This window comes from Belonocnema kinseyi, chromosome 10, assembly GCF_010883055.1.
Source record: "Belonocnema kinseyi isolate 2016_QV_RU_SX_M_011 chromosome 10, B_treatae_v1, whole genome shotgun sequence".
NCBI lineage: Eukaryota > Metazoa > Arthropoda > Insecta > Hymenoptera > Cynipidae > Belonocnema > Belonocnema kinseyi.
In genome coordinates, this window is record NC_046666.1 from 100,023,284 (window position 1) to 100,029,660 (window position 6,377).

At 30.4% G+C, this 6,377-nt stretch overlaps 1 pseudogene; it reads left to right on the top strand.

Annotated features, from left to right (window-relative positions):
* The window catches only part of LOC117181291, a 90,376-nt pseudogene that overhangs the window by 35,594 nt on the left and 48,405 nt on the right, over positions 1-6,377 (top strand).

Here is a 6,377-nt window from a genome sequence, read left to right on the forward strand (position 1 = left end):
TATAAGAAAAATTTTGTCTAGAAGATAAAAAATAAAATTAGAAAAATCGACATTTTTTTCGATGTTTGCATTAAAATAAAAATTAAATAAACAAAAAAATAAGAATCTACTCTCACCATTTTCTGAAAAATTTAGTTCTGAATTTTTCAAAAAAAAAAATTCTAAAATCGGTGCATAATTGCGTCTAAATGCCATTTTGAACCTCGTTTTCCGATTTCACCCCACTGTGCGCCGCTGCGCTGTCGTGTGCCAAAACACGCTATTTGTAAATATCAATAACAAGGGCTTCCCACTGGTTAATCCGACATTCCTTATGGTTAATAGGTAGAGGAAGACTTAAAGAATAAGTTGATTCTTTATTTTTTTCAAAATATTCAATAGATCGAAAATTATTAACATTCAATGTTGCAAAAAATCGTCAAATTTTGAACATTAAAAATTCATAACTTTTCAAATATGCATTTTACAAAAAAATGACAAGGGACCATTTCTTCTTAAAATGCCTCAAATTATCTAAAAAAAAATTTGTCCCATTGAAAAAAATTATTTTTTCATAATTGTTTAAACAATTGCGTTTTAAACAAAATCTAGGCACTTATCGCAAAATTAACCGGTACCATTGGATTCAGCGGGTCAAAATACATAAGACTACGTAGTTTTTATCCTTTACCTCTTTAATGCATACGGGATCCTACCCAGCTCCTGGACTATTATTTTTAATATAAAAATAGTTTATAAAGTTTTAGGCAGACGTTTACATTATTTAATGAGTAAGATTTCGAACTGAAACAGTTAATTTTTTCCACGTTAAAATCTGGAAAATTCTGAATCTTGAGCGGGTTTCGAATCGTTTTGTAAAGTGAATTATTGTTCCCTTTTAATACCTAAATTACGTATTCATTTTAAAAATAATTTATTTATATTTACTGTTAATAAAATACAAATATTTTTTATACAAAATGCTCACCTTTAAACGGTCTTAATTTTTAGTTTATTAAGTCTTCAAGACTGCATTTTGAAATTCTCTAAATTAAAAATAAAAACCTAAAATGAAAAATTTCTAAAGTAAACGATTTTTAAATTACGCATTGTGAGCTGAATGATGTCATCATTGAAATCGATAACAATTCTATTTATTATTTAAAAAAATTTTGAAATCGTACTTAGGCGGATTTGTTTTTTAAATATTTACAAAATTTCCGGTAAAAAAATAAAATCACTGTCGTTTCCCGAATTTTCTCTATCACAACAAATTCCCAGCCATTTTCCGGGTTTCCAGTCCAGCGGCCAGCCTGAGAGTTTTATAATTTATTTATTTTACTTTTTTTAGAAGCAGAAGCAGCGACCAGTGATAATTCCATGAGCGATGAAAACACAGAAACAACAGAGGAAGCGGCTCCAAGTCATATTGGAACAATTATTGGAAATTCCAAAGATTGGGGTAGCCATTGAAAGCAGAGGACTCTACACTAAAAAACACTTTTTTTAAGGTTCTAGTTAAATAGAATTAACTTAAAGTCATTTTGATATTTAATAAATAATAATATTTATACTTTATCAATCTCTTTTTATTCGCGAAATGCATAAAATGTATTATTATGAGACCCATCGGGCACCGACCGGGCACCGATCGGGTTTCCCGATCGGGAGTCCCGACCTGGTCAAGACCTGGGCGTTTGTTTCATCCGCGGCCTGGACCCGACCAGGAATCCCGATATGGGCCCGACCCGGCCCGGTCTGGCCCCGCCCGGGGCCAGATAGAAATTTCTGCACGGGAGTTAGAGCTCGATGTGGTAGTTTTATTGTATGTTTTTTTATTTTTTTTAAGTTTTTTAGGGTTTTTGAAGTTTTTTTTGTGAAGCTTTCTGTTTTTTTAAACATTTTTTTAAATTTTATTTGAAGCCCTAAGCCTTGTTTATATGGTTTCAGATATAAGCCTTTTCCTAATGCAATATCCTCAATTTTTTTATTATGGCGTTTATTTTCCTCTAGTTGAGATTTAGCTGCATTTGAATCGCTTACAGTCTTAGCAATACCAGTCACAATGCACCAATCACACTGAGACCAGCGAAAATAGGTACTAGAAATGGTAGAAATCCACCAATCTTAGTTGTTATGGGTAAGATTCTAGGTTTATTTATATAATTCTTCCCGCCCGCCTTTTTGACTGCTTCACGTGCATCATCAAGAGCTGATTTGATTATTTTTTGAACATTTTTATCGACAATCATGGATTTCTTAGCAGCTTTTACAATTTTTCATAGTGATAAAGTCAATCGTTTCTTTTTTTTTATCACTTTTTTTTATCCATACCAAATTTTGCTTCGAGCTTCATAGCATTTGTTATTGCATAAGCGGAAGCTTTTTCACTAAACCCAGCATCTGAAGCTTTCACACGATTCCAAGCTTTATCAGCTAGTATTTTATCTGCATTATTCCTAGCTACAATATGTTCTGTGTTTTGTGAATAAGCTATATCGTGTTCCTTGCAAGCCCTATCTAGAGGATTAATACCAGGATCACCTGGTGTTAGTCTTTTTATAAATTTTGTACCCGGGCCGCAGTATTGATAACCAGGTATATGTAATTCCACGGGGAGTTTATTAATTAACTTATTAATTAAACTTTTACCACAACTGCTCTGTTTCAATGTTTTTCGACAACTGATTTTTTTTTATTTGCAGACATGATTATATCTGTTCAAGAAAACTTTTTAAACTAAATGTTAATATTTATAAACAGATCATTTATAGTAGCTTTAACAGTTGTAATCAAGATGACGTACGTAACACAACCCATGAAACTTCCAATTATGAATTTTGATCAATTTTCACAACAATGTGGAAATAATGGAAAGCATCATGGTAATTTATTACCAAACAGTTTAAGAGCTATATTTCTTGGACCATCTAACTGTGGAAAGACAAATGTCTTACTATCACTACTAACACACCAAAATGGGTTAAGATTTGAACATTTTTATGTTTATTCAAAGTCTCTAAATCAAACTAAATATAAATTTTTGGAAAAAATTCTTCAATCAGTTGAAAATGTAGAATACTTTCCATTTAATTAACATGCGGAAGTAGTGATACCAAGTAAAGCACGACCTAACTCAACAATGGTGTTTGATGACGTGGAATGTGAGAAACAAGATAACATTAAAGCATTCTTTTCCATGGGTCGGCATAGAGATGTTGATTGTTTCTATTTATGTCAGACTTATGCTCGAATTCCAAAACATTTAATACGTGACAATGTTAATTTTTTAGTATTATTCAAGCAAGATGAAATGAATCTTAAGCACATATATGATGATCATGTAAACACAGATATGTCATATATTCAATTTAAAGAGTTGTGTTTAGCTTGTTGGAATAATGATAAATATGGCTTTGTTGTAATCGATAAAGATAGTGAAATTAGTCAAGGTAGATACAGAAAAGGGTTCGATTGCTTTTAAAAATTTTAGTGAAACTATTAAAAAGAAACAGTTTTATTTCAAACTTAGAAGTATAAACATGTCTTTGAGAAAAGATACTTTTTATTTAAAAAAAAACGTTTTACATGAAATTGCTAAAGCTAGTGAAGCAATTCGACGAAAGCATAAACTAATAAAATTAGGGAAAGAATCAGCAGAACAAACTTTAAGTGATACTTTTAAACCTATCGTTTCACCACTTGAAAAAATAATTGAGGGGTTTGAAAACGTAAAAAAACAAAAAAATGATTATATCAAGAGTGAGGTGAAGAAGGAAAATACAATTTCACAGAATGATACAGCACATGATTATCTCGACATGCTAGAGCATGAAAAGAGGGACTTAGAAAATGAATATGGTTTGCGAAAATTATCTAAAAATAAATTAATGATTGGTGATTCAATGATCATTTTTAATCCTGATTATATTAACATAAATAGTGTAAATTACCTAAAAACTAGAGATTTACTTGAACTTTTATTTAAGAAAGTACCAAATGAGTCTTTTATCAGTAATGATGATTACGAAAATTATAAAAGCATCATCATTCAAACAAACGCACATCAAAAATATTATGAAGTTGACGGAGCAGTTCCCGAAAGTAAAAGTTTAAAATATAAAAATCTTATACAAAATATTGTCACAAAATTTCCAACAAAAAGAAATAAAAATAGTAATCAAAGGAAAAGTCAAGTTTCATCAGGTTTTGGTGTGACTCCTCAGTATATGATTACACACAACAAAAACCAGTTAGATTATGTCTACTAGGATGATCAAAATGAATTTGATTGATCGATTACGTTTACTTTTAGGATCCCAAGCAGCTGGAAATCCTAGCCATACAAATGAAATTATATCAATTATTAAAGAATTGCGTGAAGCTAGAATTATTTATTAGTCAATGTTTTGTTAAAGTGTTCATTTACAAGATGGGTATTGATGTATTTGGACGTCAGTTAAACAAAAACTCTGGGATTTTAAATCGTGGTCCTCCTGGAATTGGATTCAAAATAACGTCAGGTGGACATTGTGATATTGAAGGAAAAAAGTTATGCAATGTTGCCGATGCTGAAAATAAAAGAGATACAATCAATTTAGATCTCTTACAACGAATAAATAGTTTTGAATCAATTATGAATAAAATGTATAAAAACCTAAAAATTTATATTAAAACAGGAGAACAATTAAGGTTACAGAATTCAGAGTTCATTCGTCAACTGGATGTTAGACTGAGTGCACTTGAGAGTGCTCATGAAGAAGCTGCAAGTGGTAAAAGAGTTGCATAGACCAGCTCGAAGAAATTACCATCGACGAAGAGTTGATATTCGTGGTATTAATGAAACTTGGCAAGCGGATCTTATGGAAATGTTACCTTATGCAAGTAAAAACAAAGGCTACAAGTACATATTAAGAATCATTGATACATTATCAAAATTCGCCTGGGCTGTTCCAGTCAAAAGGAAAAAGGGTGAAGATGTTGCAGCTGCAATGGAAACTGTATTTAAAAAAGGACGAATACCAATAAAAAATATACATGCTGATATAGGCAAAGAATTTTATAATTCACATTTTGAAAGACTAATGCGTCAATATAATATTAATTTATATTCAACTTTTAGTAATTGAAAAGCATCTATTTGTGAACGATTTAATCGTACCTTGAAAAATAAAATGTGGATGCAATTTAGCTTGCAAGGTAATTACAAATGGTTCGATATTTTACCAAACTTAATTTCCTCTTATAATAATACAAAACATAGAACAATTAAAATGAAACCAAGAGATGTTACAAAGAAAAACGAGAAAAGGATAAGAATGAGTGTATACAAAAAGGTTAAAGTTCTAAGTTTTAGAAAAAAAGCAAAGTTTAGGGTTGGCGATAAAGTTAGAATTAGTAAATTGAAACAGGTTATACACCCAACTGGACTACAAAAATATTCACAATAAGCCAAGTAAGGAATACCAATCCAGTGGTATATATATTGAAAGATTATGAAAATGATTCAATTGCTGGTAGTTTTTATGAATCACAACTCAGTAAAGTAAAATATTCAGATATCTATCTTATTGATAAAGTATTGAAAATACGTGGCGATAAATTATTTGTAAAGTGGTTAGGATTCGACAAATCGCATAACAGTTGGATAGTAAAATCTAGCATGTATGATGTTTTGTATAAAATATATATATATGTGTGTGTGTGTATAACAAATAAATGTTTCAAATGTATTTATTGTGTTATTTTTCAAAGAACGTTTTTCTATTTTTATTGATAGTTTTTTCACAAAAGTTAAAGTGGATAGTATTAGTCCTTTTTCAAATGAAATTAACATGGTATCTGTATATCAAAGACATCACATCAATCAGAATATTCACTATAACATATTTGAAGTGAGTAACCTAATCAAAGTTATGTCTTTGTTTCACAGATGTCATGATAATAGCATTTGAAAGAGGGCCGATACAATCAACTCTCACTGGGATATATGATCTTCTTGGTTCTTATATACTGAATGATGAAAGAACCACCGCTTTCGAGAGAATTGTTTCTTCTTTTTCTTCAATGCGTCTTATTTTTAATTAGACATCTTGTGATTCGGTTCTAGAACTAATTTTCGCAGTGAAGAATGAACACCTATGGTGTTTCATGAAGAATTCTACACATTAGATTTTTTTCATTTCAGTACTCTATGCATATGATTTAATTAATTTGATGAAAGAAAAATAACTAAAATCAAAACAAATAAACTTCAGGAATAAACAAATATATAAATTATATTATTCGCATAATTCTAATCATAGCAATAACAAAATCACACTTAAAAAACGCTCCTGTGGTGTTTCTTTTGTGAAGTGACATCTTACGGATCATATATTCATTCTCTCTCATTTGAC